This window comes from Siniperca chuatsi, linkage group LG17 (genome assembly GCF_020085105.1).
Source record: "Siniperca chuatsi isolate FFG_IHB_CAS linkage group LG17, ASM2008510v1, whole genome shotgun sequence".
Taxonomy (NCBI): domain Eukaryota; kingdom Metazoa; phylum Chordata; class Actinopteri; order Centrarchiformes; family Sinipercidae; genus Siniperca; species Siniperca chuatsi.
Genome location: NC_058058.1, coordinates 18639171 through 18660128, shown reverse-complemented (window position 1 = coordinate 18660128; position 20958 = coordinate 18639171).

Sequence of the window (20958 nt, the reverse complement as noted above, 5' to 3'; positions counted from 1 at the left end):
GTAGTTTAATAAATGTTCCATTTATAGACAGCCATAGTCCTTAAAATCTTAACTAATGTGTTGTCACCAGTTAGATTGTCAAAATTTGAAAAACAACAGCTTCAATCCCCGTTAGCATTAGTGACCGTTGCGTCCATTTACCTAACGTTATAGTTCCCTCAAACAATGTAACATTATAACAAAGATGTATATCAGAGGGGATTTAGATTCCGTGCCGGCCAGGTTCTGGCATAACTGATGGCCCAGGGCCAGTACAAGTTTATGTAGGGCAAGTTGAATGACTGGTCCGCTTATGTAGAGAAGGTCGTTCTTCTTTAAGAACGGAATGGATGTGGGATCCTAATATATTACCACTGTGTCATGTCGAAGGTAAATTAAAGTTCAGAACTACTGTAAATCTGCTCATTATAGTGTTTAGACCCAAAACGTGACTGTTTTTGAGGGTGTTATGTCATATAGCAGTCTAACTTTAGCCCTATTATTAGACACTTCGCTGAGGTATTTCTTGTGACTAGCTAGCCATGTAGCCAGCTGCGTTGAGCTCAACAGCTACGGTACTCACGTTTATGTAAAAATCTGAAAATACTGAAATGATCATACAGTCGTGCAATATAGGGCCCCTATAATTATTAAATGATGGGGGAAAAAGGGTTATTTTAATTTTTTGGCTGACAGGCAAGTGAAAATATACAAAGGGCCAGTAAAACTCTGATCTACTGGCCAGTGGGGAAAAGATTTTATGTTGGACACTGAGTGGACACTTAGATGACAAGCTAAACGTTACCTAAAGCTAGCTAGCCATATCCTAAGATTACCATAGGTAGTGTTACATGAAACAGCATCGCACAAAGTAACCTTAATTTATAGCTAATGTACAGCTAAATGTTGCAAAATGAATTCATTACTCTATCACAGAAGATTCAACACTTGATATGACTCCACTCGACCATGAAATATGCAGGTTATGCAACCAACTGGCTGAATGTTATAAGTGTTATCAATAGCACCTATATGATAATAGTGATGACAATGATGCAAGATTTAGCAGAGTGGTGCTGCGAGCAATAAGTAGCACCTATTAACCGTGAATACTGCAAGTCAACAGCCTGTTAACATCAGTGTCTGTAGGAAAAAGAGACAAGGTGGTATTTGAGAGAGAAGATTGAAAGGGAGTATAGAAGACAGGATCTCCAGGATAATGGCTTTTACCTATACTCTTGGATAAAGCATTTGGTATGATGCAAGAACAAGTTGGTCTCCTTTCTCCCAACTACCTTTGCCTTTCTCTCCCTCTCTCTGCTACCTGGGATTAATAGCAGTCGGTGTGTGCTACTCGGCTGTGCTGGTTGGTAAACAAGCCAGCAGCCACTCCTGGCCAGCTCTGGAGCACTCCATTAGGGAGCCAAGTGCATTCTGCTTTTTTACACAGTGGATGCACAAATATAATAAAGCTCCATGCAGCAGTTTAGGATGCAGCAGCAGTCTGTGGCAAAATGGAGGAGATTGAAGACGTATGTGTCCAGGTATTGGGACAGACAGAGATCCCTCCTCACCAAATTACCCCCATCTTACACACCCGTGCAGAACACTTTGTCTAGATATATACCGCTATACACACGCCCATGGGCACACGCATACAATACAAATGCACTCAGACACACACACAAACCATTAAATGTCACATCCTGTAGCTGATTATATCAGTGAGCAATTTCGTGCTCTCTGGCATCATCTGGAAGAACGAAACTGGCGGAAAATAAAAGCCATATTGAACGATATGAGAATGGGGAAATCACTGGGTCTGTCTCAAACCTCCATAAAGAGGTTTAGGAGGAGCACAGACTAGAGATAAGTAAGTAAGTACAGACTTGTAATATAGCTCCCAGAGAGGATACTGCTTACTACACAGTTCCGGTACAGAAAACAAGGAGTAAGAATCACATCAATGCTTTATCCATAAACACTTTATTTTGAACAGTACATGCTCAAATTGCATTCTAAAAGTAGCTTTCCTATTGTTCTAACCACCGTACATTTATGCATGTATTTATTTTTATTTGACATTTTGAGGACTATAAAAAGTTGCAATTAAGAACTAAGTTTCACACCTGAAAGTTTTGCAGAGTGTGGAGTATTGTAATTCTGCGTGCTGAAATAACATAGAATCAAGTGCAAATGTTTGCAGTGTGTAGAGTGTTGTTCGTGTGAACAAGTCCAACCTTACCACCTGCTTATACGCTTCACACGCCAACAATCCACATCTGTTAGGTGAGAGAGGCGACATAATCCACACCCTCACATCTGCCCCCGCACATGTTACTCGTGGCACGGTCTTTCTCACTTTTGCCTCATCCTGGGCCTCTACCCTTTCTCCTCTTTTTGTCACTCCTGTCATTATAGAAACTGTAACTATATTGTTTTCCACACTTATTGATCTCTATATCTCCATGTCTGTTCACCTAGTTCCTTTAATCAACAGTATAGCTCAGATTTTAGGCTTCTATTATATGAACTTCAACTGCATTGTCAGATCTGGGGCTTCACTTGCCTAAAGAGACTAGAAAAAATAACAGCACGATGACAGCAATGACAAACTAAATCATACCTTTTTTCTGGCGTGGGGAGAAAGAAAAAAAAAAGATGATGTTGCCTTAAGCCACAGAGCAAAATCATTAAGGGGATTCATTTCCCCATGAGGGAAAACAGCTTCAAGCTGTGAGTAACACAACAACAGTCTCACTGAGTCCCAGCGTTATTCCACTACCACATTTGACGTACTGGTTGTCTCAGCTCCTTTTTGATCCAACATCACACAGCAGAAGGTGATAGATATTCCATACAAGGGTAAACACTGCACCATCACTCTGTTGGGCATTCACCTCAGCGCCACGAAGGGGTTTGAGTCACGCGTGCAGCGGGAGACAAACAACATCACAAAGATGTGTTGTGTTTGTGATCGATGGTTACAGTTGCAAAACCAATGGATTCCCCTCGCACAGCGAAGCAGACACCAGCCCTTCTCTCGCTCTCATTTGCGTCTCTTGTTCTCTCAGCGTGGATAACATATTCTCAATAACACCTGTGGTTACCTTCGCACGTACTTCTCATTAGTCTATCTACAGCTGTGGCTTCATTCTGAACTCTGTGATTTGCGACTTGGGGGAAAACGTGGTGGTGATGAAAAATTGGCATGTATACACACACCATACACCTATGTATGCTCACATGTACACACACACACACACACACACACACACACACACACACAGTACGGCCCCATTGCTAAACTGATTTGACAAGGAGCGGGTTTGGCCCAGATGAGAATGGCACAGTTTGGGCACAGAATGCACACAGCACTGAGCAAGGACAGCTGTAAATCAATGGCATTGAGCTGCATGACATTATCAAATCCTACTCTACCAGACGGCATGTAAGTGCACAGCAGGCCAGGAGTATCTGGACCACACACACACACATAATATTTCTTGTGCACACAAGGCCCTTGGTGTTTATAAAGGCCTTACATGAGTTTTTTTCAAGACTGGAATAAAAAGATAAGAGCAGAGACACAAAAATCATTGAAAAGATGTGTATCTCTTCTTTTTTGTATTTTGGGAAAACAAAAGTACTAATCACCATCTTCACTGAGCTTCTAATAATTCATACAGTGTGTCATTTTTAGATGCAGGTAGTGAACGGATTTAGAAAATAACTCACTCATATGTCATTCATCCAATCAGAGACTCACTCATTGTTCTATCTGCCCTACTCATTGTTCTGCCCTTTAATGGGCATGAAGATGCATGACAATGTATACAGGCTGGATCATTCCCTGGTCTCTCTGCAAAACTGTGAGTGCTGTATATCTATGACACTGTGTAAGCTTTTACCATCCATGCAAGTTTTACCATTCTTCTACTTTAAATGGCCAAATTTAATTGGTTTGTGGTTACTAATTTAGCTCTTAAAATGGTACAATTTCTCATTTTTCACATTTAGAAAACTTGTCACCTATTACCATCATGCTAAAGAATTAGCCAAGAGCACTCTGTCGGTTACCTGTGGATGATTTTGGTGTCTGTGTTTTCAGTGCTTATCATGTAAACTGACCTTGTTTCTCTGTATATCTGTCACTCAGTGATTGCGGCAACTTGTTTTGTACTATTTGTCTCAAAGTTTTAGTAGATAAATGAACTTAAAGAACCATAACAACATTCAGTGTTATAGCCCTGTACATTTCTGAGTAACTTTAAATCAAACTGAAATTAAATAGCATTTTTTTTGTATTCTACAGTAGACATACTGACTCTGTAAATCACATGTCCTGTGTTCTCCTTTGAGAAAAAATCTGAAACCAAAAAGGAGAAATTTATATTTGATATTTCACCGACGCGCCCTTCCAGCTGGCTGGGACAAAATGGAGCATATTGATATTTCTCAAAAGACCTTTTTTCTTCCTTCTTCTCTAGTATAAAACTATGAATAATTAACTTTAATTTTGACTGCAAAAACAATGACTAAATGTTATTTCAGTTGGACTTCAATACTTCCCAGGCAGCCATTGGGTTCCAATCACTTTACTGTGAATTAAAATCTACTTACAGATTACAGCGAACATTTTGTCAACTTTTCATCGTGCTGTACTTTTGTGCAGGGACCATACTGGTGGTGCGTTCAAGGAAACATTGGCATCAAAGATGTCAGTGGCAGTGACAGTGGGCTGCCATAAAAGCTCTGAATCTATAATCTATGGCGTTGAACTCAAACCCTAAAACCAGACAACGAGCTGACAAATGTTTAACAATGTGAATTGAGGATGTGAATTTGGTTATTTCTGGCATTTAATATGTTTCTATTTGGCAGCAAACTTAATAATGTCAGATGCTGAAACTCCAGGAATGTACCAACAGGGATTTCAAAACAGTCCCTGCTTGCAAATGCATTATCATCAACACATGATGATCAGTAGGTGATTTGAGGGGGGATGCCATCCCCCTTGTTAGCAAAATGACCAAAATCCGTCCCCCACACCTATCGGGCCATCCCCCCTGTTAAAGATTAACAAATTGCCTACTGATGATGATGATAATACATCTGACAAAATATTCAGAGTGATGGACTACCTATTGCAAGCAAGTTTAAATTCTTTGCAAGTTGAAATATCATACTACTCATACTATAATGAAATGAATGGTTCGTAGTTCAAGAAAATTGCAGAGAAGACGAGGGAATGATCCTGCCTGTATACATTGTCATGCATCCTTGCACCTACGAAAGGGCAGATAGACAATAAGTGAATCATTGATCGAATGAATGACATATGAGTGAGTTATTTTCTGAATCTATACACTACCTGCATCTACAAACTGTGACTCCCTGGAATGTACAAATTAAGATTTGTAATTTAGGTGGTTAAACATGTAAAATTATTTCTATACTCCAAGGTTGGAATTTGATTCATAACAGCAGAAATCTTACAATGGATTGCATATGTGTTTAAGGCTGATCAGCACTTTGTTTCTGTCATACGTTAATACATACATTTAGAAGGTGCAGAAAAAGTACAGTTACAGCAGTATTAGATCAGAGACAAGGAGAGATGCAGAGCAAACATGAAGAATTTAGCAATAATAATGTAATTTTGAAGCGTCATTTCACAGACAAACAAGCTGTTACTGTATAATTTTAACACCATCTCACACATAGCACATTGCTCAATCTAGTGTGAACTGTGAAAAATAGCTTTCGAGCTGAAAAGTGCCACGTGCAGGGTTATAGAAGTGGCCATCCACTGCGTATGCTGTGAAAAATGAGTTACAGGCGATGTTTTGAAATGTTCATTTTCTAAGCTCTCCAGTGTAAAGCGGCTGAAAATACGTTAATAAACCTAGAGTTTTACAGAATCATGGTGTGTGTGCATGCATATGTAGATGTATGAGTATATATTTAACAAACAAGCAAGTTAGTTCCAGGAAGTTTGTTTCCTGAGGCAACATAGAGATTCACACCTGCACACTAGCCAGGTTTCCATCGAAATATTACAAAACCTTTAACAGAATTTATAGAAAATCAGTAAAAGATATAGCAAATTAAATTGTGTTTCGATCCAATACTGTTGTGCCAATATTAGAAGTGGACCGCCTGGATATAAACAGCTGGTGGCACTAATTCTCCAGCCAGTCCATTTGTAGAAGAAGAGGGCGCAACAAGTTGACATAATTAAAAGAGTGCCAGTCAAACTTCAAATTGTGGAAAATAATGCAGAAAACATAATAGACATATGGCATATATGTTTGTTTCATGTATTACTTTGAGGAAGGTTACAGTCTCCTCATGCTTCATGCACATCGTGATTTTTTCGCTAAGTCTGTTTCCACTGCATTTTGTCGCATTTTGCTTTGATCGATACACCAACTTTTCCACCTAAGCCAAGCATAAAAACCTTTTTATGATATTTCAATTTTTTTTTTTTCGGGCCGCTTCCATCCTAGGAAACCTTTGAGTTCTGTAAATTACAACAAAGTACAACAAAGTTTCCCTCCCACACAGAAATCCCCCAGTAGCATGACCATATGTTAAAGAAAACAAGGATATATGCCTAAAAGTAGGTAAACAGTTTATCAGGAATTAGCTCTGTCTCTTAAACACCCACAAACACTGTGTGATTTAAAAGAATGTGATTTGCAGCCTTTCTTCCATCTGTAAAGGTATGCTCTGCAGTTGAAATATTTAGAAGCTTCTCTTTATTCATTACCTTATGAACTGTCTACTTAGCGTAGCAGGAATACTTTTATGTTTTTCCCCCTGGAATTAAACTGCAGTGACTCTATCTGCATAAAGCATAATTTCATGCTTGCACCTGGAAAATGAAGCAATATATTTTGGGGAGGGAAATAAATAAATAAAAATTAAGACACCCACTCAACACCCATGAAATGTGCATACACTTTCATAATGCATGCAGATGCACACACACTCAAAACAGTCAAAACATATATGGATGTCAGTGCAAAAGTATGAACTGTTCATTACATCAAATAAGAATTACAAGAATATTAAAGGGATACAAGCTGTGAAAAAAATGGCACAAAATATGATAAGGTCACCCTTGTACTGAGTACAACTGCACACTTTAAGTCCATAGGAACAATGTGAATCTTCAATGTCTCACACACACACACACACATACACAAATAAACACATCAAATCAAGGTGATTTTTCCCCTTACAATCAGTATTTTGTATTTGTTGTGTTTGGAGTGTGTGACCTTGTCAAGAGGAGCTGAAGGACCTAAGATCCTGACTAATCTCATTCAGGCTTGGTCCGGGCCGTGTTCTAATGGACAATCAGCACTCTATATCTGGCTGACATTTTCCTCCGGCTGATCAGCTGCTTTGTCCATGTGCTGGAGTGATGTTTAGGCCTGTGATTACGCCCTGACCTTTAGCTTGACACGGAGATAAACAACACAAAAAAACATTAAATAACAGCCCATGCACACTCCAGAATCTCTTACTGGGGTTCAAGTGTTAAGTGAAATCAATTTTAAAAAGCTGATGTTGTATATTGGTCAGCAGTAATTACATTGGTGTCAGCAGAAGTTCTTACACAGAAGTGGAATAAGTCATATTCTTTTTTTTTTTTTTGGACTACTTGGGGACAACATTGACATATTATCAGTTTATAAAGTTGATTTGGGGAATGTGTTAGCAAACAGTTGCCGCCATTTACAAATTTGGTGTTTGTGTCTATCTGACAAACCGAAGTCCAATATTCAGTCTCATTTGTTATATATAAATATATATATATATATATATATATATATATATATATATATATATATATATATAACAAGTGTTATATATTATTTGATTATTACTACTAAAGCATGAAGATGTAAGCAGCATTTTAATGTTGTAGCTGAAGAAGGAAGGTGTAGCTCATTTTGAATGCTTTGTATACTGTCAGGTGGTTAAAATTATTTTTAGTTTATTATGAGTTGATCATATGCTTTGTATGTAAAATCCAATTTTGCTAAATCATTAGTAACTGTAGCCATTGAATAAATGTAGTGAAGTAAAGAAAATACATTGTTTCCTTCTGAAATCTAGTTTAGTAGAAGTGCAAAATAGCATAAAATGGAGTTGTAAAAGTACCTCAAACTTGCATTTAGGTACAGTACAAGCACTTGAGTAAATGTACTTACTTTCTACCATTGGGAGGCAAGGGTGTATCCTGAGGTGGGGAATCGTGCTCCAACATGACCTTTTACCCCCAACCCCCATCCGTTTTATTTATGATGCATAAAGTTTAACTGCTAACTTTTGCACAGTCAACTTTGTACGTAGTTGTTGGTGCAGATCTCTTCCACAATCCCATGACTTCCCCCCGCCTTCTCCACATTTATTATTCATGTTCGTCTCCACGCCTCCCATCCAACGGTTGTTGGTTTAGCCGCTTCCTTTCCTCTGTTCCCTCTCTCTCCCTCATTGATTTCTGCAATCTGCATCTGCAGCCCAAATTAGTGTGATTCTCCCGCTGTTGAATAATCATGTCTGGCTGCCTGTGCACTCATTAACACTTTGTACAACAAATAAAGTAAACCACCCACATCAAGGCCTTAATTGCCAGAACGACTGAGCTTTCAGTGAGACAACTGCACCTCTCCTGATCTATTATGACAAACCGCCCTATTGATCTAAGCTTAAGCTTATCGTTCTGCCACGAGTAGTGAAGTAAAGATGTTAAAAGAAAAACAGTGTGCCACAAAACATCTGTTAAGGCATTCGTTTGTATTCAGTATTTGAACTTATAGGAAAATGTTCTACATAAATACAAGCATATACAGTACATTTTTATGCAAGCTACTTTCCCACTTCTCATTTGCACACTTGTGTTCAAGTTGGAATCATTCCATTATTGCATTAAGGAGACGATGGATTGTGTAAACTTCAGCTCTGCACCTAGGCAAGATAGAAGTGTCAGCTCAGCGAAGCAATGAATACAAGCTTGATTACTTCCCTCTGTCATTATTTTACCATCTTTTATTTTTCTCTTTTGTTTCCTACATTACCTGAAAAAAACAGTGCATCTCTTGTGAAATGAACATTGGTCTTGTCCACTGCGAAGCCTGATCAGCAGTGGATCGTAATGACTGACCACAATTAACATTTTGATTCCTCTGTCCAAAATTATTTTAAATAGCCAGATGATTAATGTTCAGGTGTTGTGAATGACACTGTCTCAAAAAGTAAGTGGTCGGTGAGGTGGCTAACCCTTACAGAAATTTTTGACTAATACCCTTTTTACACAAAAATTATTGCACACCTGCAGGTTTTATAAATGCGGGTAAACCCACTAAAAATAGGCGATTGACTCCTTTCATATTGCTAGTAGACGAGTTTGCCTTTTCTGTTTTTTTTTATTTCTAATCACAAACGCCCTGGAAAACAGGGTTAGTAAAGAGTAGAAAGTAGTTTGAAGGCTAGTAACAATGTTACTGTGGTTGCTGTGTGCTCTGAAAGAAGTCACAGCGCAGATATAAAGTCACAGCTGACGGACTGTTAGCCTAGCATGCTAATACTACATAAATATATGGATGAGACATTTATAGACATCCGCAGATAGAAACAGATGAAATAGTCGCTTGGGAAAAGGGCGAAAATTAGCGTGTCTACCCAGATGTCGTGTTTACATCACTGCCGATCAAGCCGGTGCCAATAAATACCCATGTCTACTGCAGAGTCATTTGACCTGGGAGTGAATGCCGATTCTACCTTTTCACACTGAAGACAAAAGCCAGATGTTAGCGGGTTTTTTGTCCAGTGTAAAAGGGGTAATATTTACTGTAACTGGCATTGGGTACTTACAGTAGCAGATAGTAAAATTCTGTCTCCGGTTTCAAGATTTCATTTTGTTATATGTAAAGACATTGTCTTTCTTGCTGAAGTAAAGTAACAACCTTACACTAAATGAGAAATTTATGATGTGCATGTTTTAATAATAAACACTAGAAATGATTCACCTTCACCTGATACATTGTATGCGGATGGTCGCCCTGTCAATTTTGCATAGACTCTGAAGCTAAATAAAAGTTTAATTTAACTACACTACAAATTGTCTGTATAAAAAAAAGTTACATACTGTATGCAATGATAAAATAATAAAAAGATTAAAAGTCTACAGCCACACTCTGTGAGGTTGTACTTATGCACAGCAATGCTTTGAGAAAAATTCAAATATTGGAATGCTAACATGCTCAGAAATGCGATGCTAACATGCTGATATTTAACAGGTAATTTTTATCATGTTAACTATCTAAATTTAGTGTGTTAGCATGCTAATAGTTGCTAATTAGCACTAAACAAAATATAGCTGAGGCTGATGGGAATGTCATCAATTTTGCAGGTATTTGGTCATAAACCAAAGTATTGGACAGATAAAACATTTTTGACCTGATGATGGTGCTAGATGAAAGGAGATCACTGAAATTATTACAATTCATAATGAGGGGGACGTGAAGGTCTGTAGGAAAATGAATGGCAATCCATCCAATAATTGTTTCATTCCATCATCCAAAATTCAAACCTATCAGCATACTGTAGAAGGTGGTAGAGTGAGAAACAGACACTGTTCACTCTAAAACACCACTTTGAAGTTTCACTACATGAGATGTGTCAATTTGTTAGTGTCTGTACAGCTCCTTGAAACTTTGATTTGAAAAGTGCTCTGCAAATAAATTATTGTTTTTTCCGAGCTTAAAAACATCAACTTGGGTATGAAGCTTAAAACACAGTTGGCTGCATTGAATTTTGTTCCAACCCACACCCAATCAGTTACACACAGTGTGTGACTGATGAAAATGAAATGAGATGAAAAACATGGATAAAATGGTAGGAAGATAACAACGAGGATAAGAAGGTTCTAGTTCCAGCAAAATGTGAATTAGATTGTTAAAAAAAAAACATCCCAATCGCATACAGTGACATGTTTCTAACATGAATAATGTGTGGAATTATCAGGAAGATGAGAATATAAAGATGTAACAGTCTTACATCCACCTGTGTCTTTCTGTGATAATAGGAGCAACAGTGTCAGTGGTGTGAAGAGAGAGAGTGAAGGTTTTATTCTTCTGTCTTCTTCACTAGAAACGAGGGGACCTTGAAGTCTCACTCACACTCATTTCCCCCCAGGCTTTCATCTTCACAGACTCATGGGTGCCAAAGCAGTCACAAAATGACACCTCTTTCTCGGATTTGGTGCATGCTTGTGTGTGGAAGCGTACTTGAGTGTGTAAATCTACGCATTTAAATGTGCATGGACAGTAAGTGTGTGTGTGTGTGTGTGTGTGTGTGTGTGTCTCCATGTGACCAAACAGGGACATGCAATAGAGTGTGACACGTGGCCGCAGTAAATTGGATTGAAGATGTTAGAAAGACAATGACTCACTTGCCGCGGGGTCTTTTCCACGCAGTGAACTGGACAGAATAGGAAAAGGCCCTTAGAGAGAAGCAAAAACCATCAAAGCAGTCAATTCTTTGGGGAAATGTCAAGGGAGCTGTATCGCCACTGCAAATGAGAATACTCTGTCTGTCAAGTCAGCTTAATACGGTGCGGCCGACCAGTCACCACAAAGCGTGGGAAAACATTTTACTGAAGAGGGAGGGAGGGAGACATGAAAATGAAGAAGCCAGACAATGCCTTTTTCTTGACTCCAACGTCTCGTATTGAAAACAGAGCAGGATTTTCCTCCTGAGCAGATGCCTGTGGCATCACACTGATCTTAATTCACCAAGCAGCCACGAAATAATATCATGTTCCTTCCACCAGGGATTTGTCTCTGGTCTCATCCCAAGTAGGTGGCAGAATTGGCAACAACAGTGCCTGGATTCTGTTTTCATTGAGAGGGCAAAGAAAAGAAGCGCAATACACTGTTGACTTCTGTTTCCCAAATTAATTACAGTCTTGGATGGAACAAAGACAAACGCTCACACCTCCTGAAGTCAAACAGCAGCAGAGGCACTGTGTATTGATTGTGAGTGAAACTCAGCAACTGAAGAAGAAGGCAATGATTTCCTCTTGATGGGTATGCACACACACACACACACACACACACTCACAGATTGATGTCATCCCAGTGAGGCAGTGTGTCTTACTGGATGTCCACGGGTAATTGACCCATAAAAGCTCCCACTCACCTCCTCTCACCCCTCACCTCACATTGACATGAGGGGTATCTCAGGCTTGTTACAGTCTTGTTAGTGTCACTCAAAATGCCCCAGTCATTTCCACCCCCACGCTGACAAGGCACACAGTCCACTGCATATACAGCCTCTCTAAATATATAGCAGTTTGACACACTGTTACAGCAGCATGATTTTGCCTGTATAAATCCAAATATGTTATTTCAGAATCAAAATCTGTTTTATTGGCCAGGTATGTGTACACATTTTTGACTCCGTTTTTTTGTTGCTCTAAATGTACATACACAAAAATAGACATAAATATAGCTACAAACAAGGACAGAAAGCTCAGCAAGTTAAACACACATTAAGCTACTATGTGCAAAGATATATATATATATATATATATATAATTATACTTTATACTAAAAAGTATAAAAACAACAACAGTAGCATAACCAGTAAGACAATTAGTGCAATGGTGCAGAGTGCAAATGGTGCTGAAATAAATATGATTAATATAACAGGTTGCTTCAGATACATGAGGTAGGTGGATATGACAGTATATACAGTATGCACAGCGTGTGTAGATTAAAAAATTATTTGAGAAATTAACTATAACATGTGGAGGAAGAGCGTTCTGTGTGTGGATTTTAAATTATGATCAATTATAGTATACTGTATTTGTGCCATATGATTACTCACACTTTTGATTGTGTGTGTATGTGCGTGCATGCATATGTGTAAGTGCATACATTACACTACTCTTACCACACTCTCAGTTTTAATGGGTTGCCTGAGACAGCGGTGACAAACGCACCCAATCCTATTTGTCATGCACATGGTGGATCCAAAACGTCAACAAAGGAGAGGGAAGCAGAAAGTGAAATGGCGTTGCAGTGTTGTGGGGATTAAAATGTTAGCCTCTGTGGCATAAGGCAAGAGCAGACACTGAGCTGTATACTAAAAGCCCAACAGTGCATCAACGTTACAGCACTTTACCTTGCTCAGCATGATAACAAAGTGATGAAATATTGAGAGGGAAGTGTGTACATTTCCCTGGGAGAGATATACCTGGTTTGGGAGAGGTGTGTTATTTCAATTGATACCAACTCTTGGAGAGAAGTAGATAGTTATGGTGTCAACTAAAGCTGAGGGGGAATCAAGACACACATACAAACGCACACACAGTTTAAATGTAAAAGCCTCAAGTTTCCTGGATGAACTAACTTCATACTTTAATTATATCATGTCCTATTGCTATCATTTTAAATCCCCTGTAGCTTTGTACTCTATCTTAATGAAGGGCTTTTTCTAGTTAAGTATATGCTATATATCTGTATTTTAATAAAAGCAGCCACCGTCCTTCTTGGAAGCTGGCTCTAATGTTCCAAGCCCCCCATTCTTTGTGCATTTAGTAGAAACACAGACTAATGGCAGGTCCCAAAAATACTACATACTAATTGTCATAGTAGTTTCCTGTCTGCATACAGAAACTCAACATACTTTCCCATTTTATACTAACATGAAATGATACAATACGTGCAAAGTCAGAAGCCAATTAAAATACGACTTTGAAATGTCACATTAAACTTCACTAAGAGACACCAACATTTTATTCTTTTTTTATGATTTATCATTGTTTTTGTTTTGTTTTGTTTTCCAAGATCATTTTGAAGCTGTTTCAAAAACACCTTTAATTTATTAAACACTTTTAGAGACCTGAGCAGCTCCACCATTTCCTTTGTGCATTGTATTGTGGTAGAATAGTATCCATTGACAGCACACTCAAAAATACTTAGTATTCATAGTTTATGGTTTGAGTAACCTTCATTTTGTCATTTTTCCAGTGTGAAAACACCACATAACTCAAAGCCTGCTTAGAATTAGTATGTAGTATGGATTTGAGTCTATAGCCACGCTTGCTGTGCTTAGGCACAGTTGTGCTTTGAGAAAAATGCTAAATACTTGCTCACAATAACAGTGGTAACATGCTGATGTTAAGCAGGTATAACATTTACCATGTTCACCAGCATGCTAACATGCTAACATTTGGTAAAAGTCACTAAGTACCAGTCATGCCACTAGTGCTGCTAAAAATATGTAACTTGCTGATTAAATTATTGCCAGGAAGCTGGTGTAGATGGTAGTGAGCAAGCATGACAACGGCTGAGATGGGCGACCATACCAACCAATCAGCCGCAAGTTGAGCTAGGGCTTTGAAGTTAGGGAAAGAAACAGAAATTTTTCAGTTTTCCACCCAACAGTACATAGATAGAACATTTCCAAAATCTTACTTTTACATTGATTTAATGAATGAAAAATGCAAGTTTAGAACATTTTATTACATTTTCTATAGTTTTGTTGTTTTGGTTTTTTTAATGGAAAATACATCTTAGAAGCCTTGCACTGACCCAAACAACATATACTTTTCACAGTGCAGTTCATGAAGATGTCGTTGAGGATTTATATTTTGAGGAGGGGATAAGTGATTATATGTGAAGCACTGATTTAATTTACATTTGCCAACTAAGTCGAGACACACATGAAGAAGAAGATGATTGAGGACCAAACTACTAAACCTGAGTTGTGCTTGTCACTGGTGTGCGGTCAGTTGTGCTGCCGTTAGCTATTGTCTAAAGATAGTGTTGATATCCTTGTGTTGTTGAATGAATTAATTCAATAACTGCTGTTTTGCCATGTGAGTCCTTTGGGTGGTGATCTGCGTGACTGCACAAATCCTTGTGCCACAAATGAATGGATGCTTCAAGGCCTTGATGGCAGTGCCAACACCACGCGCATGCATGCCATGTAGACACACACACTCATGCATAGTCATTAAATGAGACAGTGGGCAATTACAAGTCCTTGTATTGGATGACTGACTTTAATATTTAATGAAGGTTGTATCGTACAAATACAAAGTCAGATACACATAAAATACGACCCTGCAAAGGACATATAGTTGACAATAAGTCATAAATTACATACAGCTGTTGTAGTTTCCTAGTTTCGATTTATTTATTGACTATGTGTCTGGCATTCCACTGCAGATTAGTAAACAGGGCAACCTTCAGTTCATCAATACAGTCATCACTAAATCTGCCATTGTATTTGGAAATAATGAGGTGCACACTTTTCTGTCACGACTGCAGTGTCTATATGCCCTATAGCTACATCTGAAGTGAGGTCAGGGTATTGTTTTGCCAATACATTGGTCCAATATTTGATCAAATGTTGGATATTGGCTAATTATGTCCCCTACTACCAATGTGATGGAGATGTTTGTTGACAACAGCCACAAAAAAGCAATCTAAAAGTCAGTCTACATAAAACAAGCAATAAAATGTTATCGTCTGTGCACGTTATTTTTTAAATGATACATTCATCATAATTTTTCATTTAAAGGCCTGGTGTATCTAAAAGATGCATTCAGTTAAATGCATGGGTTAACTAACAATGCCTTAAAGGGATAGTTTGAATTTTCTGACTCCACTTTGAGTCCGTTTAGAGATTCCCCAGCCAGCTGAAGCCTGGTGAGAATGAGTTAGAACACACATCGGGGCACAAATAATGACATTTCCAGCCACAATACAACATGAAATAACATGTTTTAACCAATCAAAACACAGTACAAAGACTCAATTTTGTTTCCACAGACAAACTGTGTCCTGCTGCCTATCAGCTATTTGAAGGAGCTCACGCAACAAGGTCACAACACCACTTCAGTTACTGAAAAGTGTTTAGTATAAAGTAACAAAGTGCCTCACAGAGTAAAACAATAACACACAAGCAGAGAGGATTAAAAGGAAAAATTTAAATCAGAACAAACAAAATACAGTTTGAGGTGCTTTTTTACCCAGACAAGGATAAAATTCTGAGGGAAGCACTGCAGACTATGAATTGCAACATTTAACAGACTGAACATATCAGTACCAGCCTTTGACAACCTGTTGATCCACAACTTGTAAGATGATATTTGACTACATGGCTGATACATGCTAAATTCAGAAGTCCGCAATTGCTCCAAAAGTGCAGCAGGTAGATTTAAAAGTTGATTGAAAAGATGATTGCTGCAAATGCTGGAAAAATGGCTGCAGGGTGGTGATTTACATTTCATGTCTTTTTGATCGACACATTTCACTTCTCTTCACATTAGATAGCCAGATAGATAGCTAGATAGATGGATGGTCACAGGCAGGTAAACAGATAAAGAGAGAAAGAGGGAAAGGATAGACACTGTTTTGCATTGTGCCAGACTTCTCCGCCTCCAGATTCTTTTCCGTGATCTACTCCGTCTCTCTGAGCCTCCAGGGATCCCTGACCAGATTAAGTCCCTTGTTAGGAGTCTGCTGTTTGCGTTTGCAAATCTCCCTGCAGGTTTGTGTGGGTCTGTGTTTGTGTGTGTGTCTGTCTGTTTTTGTGCACTGCTTTAGCCGGCTGCCCGCGGCATATTTGGATCCCTATTACCCTCGGCATGTGGAGAGCAGTTTGGGTTTTACCTTTTAATGGGTGGGGCAGGAGGTGTAGACTTCTCTGACTCTCCCCTTTTTTCTTCTTCTGACTGTTACTCCCTCACCTGAGACCTACTTGGCAGCCCAAAATATCCACAACAGAAGGCAGCTGGAGAATATGCCATCACAAACACACCGCAGCTCATGGACTCTTAGGCTTTGTTGTGTTCAGAGAACAAAACACACACACGCATACACACACACACACAGTCTCTGATTATGTAAAACATGTGAATGTGGATCCATGGGGAACATCAGTCCCGGTTTTAGGTGAGTCAAGCTGCTTGTAGGATCCTTGGAATGTTGTATGTGTGTGTTTGTGTTGGGAAGGGTTCACATGTAGGGGAATCTTGTGTACTCCACACCTATGTGAACATAATTGTGCCTTGTTGACATGTGTCTACTCAACAGTACTAAATTTGTTTTATTTGTAGTGAGAATTGCTGTGTTTGTGTTGTTTAGAGATAAGACATTTTTCTCAGTGCTATTTTGAGATGCTGTAACATACAGAGCCTGAAAAGTGGTAATATTTTCAGAAAGATACTTAACACTCCATGCTCACGCTTGCAGGCACACCTTTCCCCTGTTTTTTATAGTTACCATGGTGTTAGCTGAACAAAATGTAATTCTGCAACAATGACTTATTTTGTTAGAGAAATGTTTTCCCACAACTACATAGCCAGAATTAGATCTAGACTCATGTGCAGGCATTGAGCTGTGAAAGTGAAATAATGAATTCCAAAGGGCTATTTTTCCATTTACTTTTCATTTGCTTGATCATATCATTTAATACATACCTATGTAGAAGATCTAGTCTATGTTGTCATTTTATCGAACAAGCACTTGCATAGAGTACAATAATATCTTTCAATCTTATGCTTTCAATCATTTTGATGGAGTCTGAGTCACTTCTTTTTAAAGAGAAGACAGATAAGAGGAAAACTCATCAGCCTGCAAAATACATTTGATTCGCCAATGCAGAATGCAAAAAACGAAAAAAGCACAAACAAAGACATAAACAGTGAAGAGTGAACACAGTGAACATGCAGTCATACTCAGATCCTGTTATGGGTGGACCCCAGGGGTGCTGTGCCCACCCAAATGAAAGTAACAGGACTTACTACAGGCTATAAGCTTTTATCAATGTCATGTATAGATTAAGTCACATTGACTTTACTAAACGGGCAGCGCATTTGTGGGTTGCTAGAGTGGCAGCCAGGTGGGTCTCTACAGTCGCAGCAACTTTTCAGACTTTTTATACTGGGCCAGAGTCCATGCTGTCTGTTAATACTGTGTTTTTGTGAATAAGAAACACAGTTTGATTAGTGCACCACAACTGATTTCTCTAATCCGGTGATTTCTAAAATACTCACTGGCTCACTTAAACTGTGAAGGAGAGCGCTCATTTTCCAAGTTGGAATGCATGAAGAATGATTGAGAACCAAGATAACAAAGAAACATCTCAAGTCTGCATTGTGGAAAATGAATAAGACTTTAATAAAGTAGAGGATGTATCATGCAGATGAAGGCCTGATGTCAGGTAAGACAGCTCTTACTTTGCGTTAGGTTAATTTTTAGTTGTGTAACAGACTGGCAGGCTTTATGATCGATGCAAAGAGTTTTCAGTGCGGTGCTTGGCAGCTGTCAATCATAAGTCAATAATAAAATGTTCTTTTTAATGAATAATGAACACTTTTAAACCTTAACAAAAAATCAAATGTCCATCCAATTAGTTTTCTCTGGCAACAGGTCTGTCATACTGTAGGCAAAACACAATAAGAGGAACAGTTCAGTCACTGAGTTTCTGTCTGTGCACAAACAGTTACCATGAGATAAATGGACTGCTCCACTGCTCTGTTTTCATAAGTGTACGGGTGTATGCGACAGTCTTGGTAGGTCGACAAATGGCAGCAGATGAAGCATGAACACCCACTTAACACTAACATGAAGTGCCATTATTAATGTATCTATGAGAAGAAGACTTTCTTCAGAGATGGCGAATCAACATAAGACAAACTGAGCTATATAAAATGTCCCTGAATCATTCTTTGCCAGTTATATTTGAAGCCATACAGTATATGGAGAGTTAACATCACATTTCAGATTAGTCCAGTCCAATAAACCAGCCATTGTCTTCTTCTTTAAAACATTTTCGGTTTTTAAAGACCTTCAATCAATCACCATTAGCATACCTCTTGGCTCTTGTTCATTCAATTAATTAAATTCAATAACCCAAGTCAAAGTCTCATGTTGCGCTATCTATTATCATTCATTAAGAATGAAAAGGTTTTAAACTTCAATACGCTGCATATTCAGCAGCACAGAGCACAAATAAATTAGGAGAGATGAAAGAAATCAAACATTTGGGAATGTGTAATTATCATTATCATCAACTGCTTTGTTTGCCCACACACATATCTGCAAATACCGCTGAGGTCCTGAGAAGTAAAGTTCAGTGGATGGAAGAGTAAAATCTGCAGCAGGTGGCTTCTTTTTCTCCAAGATACACCTCTTCGCTTTCATTACAGCAGGCAATGCAAAAATGGGCTCATGGAGCTGATTTTTACTGTGATGGACAAAAGAATATTAACACAAAGCTCTTGCCAGCAACAATACCACTGATTTGACAAATTACATATTCTCTTTTTGACTGTTTTTAGGTTTCATAAAATCTTGCTGAAAGGTTGATTGCATTCATAAATGAGCAGTTTACTTAACATTATCTTAATGTGGAAGAAAATGTTCCAGTTCCAGTCTAGCAATCCGATTTCCAGTTTCAAGTTTACTTTATGAGCCTGTAAAACACATCTGTTCATTCTTTATGGACTGACTGATTGCTGAGCCAACCCGTGATAAACACAACAGCTTTAACACCCAGCCAGCCACTTACACAGTGAATCCACAGGCCCAATTTGTAAATGAAAAGCTGTACAACACTATTAAAAGGTAAAAGATTGTTTAAAAGCTATTATAAACCACTCACATGGCATTATTACAGACATGTTGTAATTAGTGTGAACAGAATAAAATCAATAAACTTGATTAATAACTCTTCATCTTCTTGTTTCAAGTGCTATGAAGTATGTAAAGGGAGAACAGGCAAAGTTTTAATAATATACTATAGAAGGTCAAACGTGGAGAAGAACTAATAACACAGAAGTGGATTGAATAAAAGACATGTAGGTCTGGGTTAGAACAACTCCAAAAAAAGTGAGGCTACAGAAGTAAGTTTCTCAAACTAACTTAAAAGAATATATTGATTCAGCATGCCTGATCTCTCCTCAGGCAGACTGTTCCAAAAGCGTAGTGGTTTTGATGGAGTGTGGCCAATCACCTTTATTTTTCAAACCCAACTTTGGAACAAAAAAAGGCCTGGGCCAGAGAAATTAAGCTGCACTCTACCTCATAGGGGATTGAGAGGTGTGTGCTACAGCCGGGGGCCATACTCATCAATGCTTTAAAAGCCATCAATGAAATCTTACTGGCAATTAGGAAACTTGCAGGTATGCCAATTCTTCATTCTTCCATCATGAATGTGTCATACAATATATAATGAGCACATTTTTATTCTGAGGGTTCAAAGCAAATACGGCTTTTTTTCCTGATTTTCGTTGATGGATTAGTTGAGGACAGGTACCAAAAATGTCTTCAGGCTTCTCTTCTTCCAACCACCCTGTGTGATTCTATCCCAGCCTGTCATTAGCAGTTGTTAGTGCAGCAACAAAGGTATCATCCCTCACCAGCTTCCCACCTGTGAATACTGCCGGCCGTGAACACCGCAGTTAAACTGAAGCCGGAAAAGGGATCATGTCCTTTTCCCAATTTATCTGTAGGAATTACTAGTGCAGCGACTAGGACATGATCCCTCACTGGCTTCCCACTAGTGACCGCTGCCAGCTGAGTTGAGCTGCAGGTGGCCAAAGACGATGCCTGACAAAAATCTCTCAGGGTTCTTTGTACTAAGCAAATAAATTAGTTGATGCTGTGTAACTGAATATAATGTCATGGGAACATCCAGTTCCACTTTGTATGACATTTGTATTACTTACACACAATGCTATGCTCCACAGCAACATTCACACAGAAAATCAGTCTCACATAACATCTGATATGCTTCTGTAGCTGCCACATGGTAAACAAAGGTACAATTTAAATTTTTTAAATAGCTTATTTTATGCGTCCTACAAGAAGTAAGTGTCTGATGGAATCTTAGACATTAACCTACACTATAACAGGTTTATGTCAACTGTGAGCTGTGAAG